The following is a 2024-nucleotide window of genomic DNA, read 5'->3' as shown; positions in this document are numbered from 1 at the left end:
GAGCAAGACACAATGTTACCACTTTATTGTGTTTCATAAAAATTGTATAAAAATATATAGATTCCTTGATTCGTTTATTATTTTAGGTAGGTATATTATCTACCTAAACCATTACGAATTTCATTTAAAGAGGTTGGACAGTGTTTTAATTAGGTTTTAAAAACTAACCAACACCATCTGCAATTTGTATTCTTTTATCAATGAAAACAAATAAGTATGACCAAAGCATACACCTCGTATACATTATTTTTATCAGATCTGCATAGTCGACCCATCGCCTCCTAAATATGTTTAATAGCTTTGCAATTTGAGAAAGATGGGACCACATTTATAACATTTTTTTAAATTTATTTTGATTTTTATCTTTGAGGTTAAATAATATACAATATTTTTTATTAATGTTTTTAGATACCTACCTACCTAGGTAGTACGGTCAAAAAGTTTCAATTATTGGAAGCTTCGTATTTTTCAAGGCCTGAACAAAAACGATGCATGAGTGCGAGTGAGAAAGTATTCGGCACCCTTATAATCTCTGCGACACGTGCTAGAGTAAGATAAAAGGTCTACATATTTTTAAGTTGGTTTCCAAAAATATCGCCGGCAAATAGTGCCGAATCGCTTCACGTAGCGTGTTGTTCGTGTTGCTAAATTTGCTATTTTTTGTGTTAAACATAAAGTCAGTGGTAAATATTTTTAGTTAATTAAGTAGGAAAGGTGGTTCTGCATGTTGTATTAAAATATGGTAGCCGTACTGATAAGCAAGAAGATGGTATTACGTTTCATAGGTAAGTTGATACATGCTCGTGACAATTTATTTGTATATTATTATTTATTTTAATATCAGTGACCTAGTGTTTCTTTAAAATAACTTAAATTATGGATATATTTACCTAATTGGTTGCATTTTGACCGCTTAAAAATACTATATAACGTAAAAAAACAGAAAATTATATTTTAATTCTGAGCGTCTAGTGCGAGCACTTTGGGCGAGCACTAGCGAAATGGTCTATGGTCTCGAACATTTATAGGCGAATGCGTTCGCTCGCCCACAAACCAAACGCACGGCACGTAGCTTCATTTAGCAATGCAACGGGTGGCGTCTATATGTATCTATAGTCTATGGTATTTTTCCACTAGGTGCCTTTGGTCTATGCATGTATCACCTTATTATATTACTAGCAGAACCAGTTGGCGGTCGCCAGTCTGTCTCGCTAGGTCTTGCAGACGGCTTGGCGGTGTTGGATAGTAATATAATTTTGAAGTATCCATAGACGGTGCCATAGTTTTCCCTTCGGGATGAATTTTCATTCACCTCAGACAGTTTGACATTTCGCTGATTCGTCAGTTTTACGAATTGCATCTTGTCACTGCCAATATAAATTTGGGGTCATATGCGTAGTCTATTCTGAAGTTTGGCCTTCACAATATCGTCTGACACCACCTCAGGCCTCTTGACCTATCACAGGGGTCGGCAAAATCTTGGACCAAAGGAGCCAAATATGAGTGGTTAAACAAAAATTTGAGAGCCATTTGTATATTTAAATGAATTAATTACATTTTATAATTGTTTACTTATTAAGTGAAGAAGATTTCCCGAATAAAACTAACGTTTTGTTTGTTTTTATTGTTGAAATTATAAATATAATTTTTACAGAATATGAATTACATAAGTACCTACTTATAATTTTCACGAATTCTTTAAAACTAATGTGAACAATGACCTTCCTTGCATTTTATTGGAGAGTTTCTGTATGTTTGGTATGTAATTTGTAGTTTTTAATTTCAGGCGCGACTCCAAATTCTCATCGGTTATTTGACTTCTCTAAATGCTATTTATATTATTCATGTTTGAAAATGATTGTTCACATACATAGTATGTAGACTCGATTATAAGTTAGGAAAGCTATTCCATGTATTAAAAATCGTAGTATCTACCATTCTACCTTATGTAGTTTAGAGCACTCCACTTGTCTTGTGAAATTAAATTGCATTTTTCTGTCTCCAAATCCTCAGTTTTGGTGGCA

This window comes from Rhyacophila brunnea, unplaced genomic scaffold, assembly GCF_057557595.1.
Source record: "Rhyacophila brunnea isolate RB1 unplaced genomic scaffold, BYU_Rbru_1.0 scaffold_4, whole genome shotgun sequence".
Taxonomy (NCBI): Eukaryota; Metazoa; Arthropoda; class Insecta; order Trichoptera; family Rhyacophilidae; genus Rhyacophila; species Rhyacophila brunnea.
Note: the sequence above shows the minus strand (reverse complement) of the source record.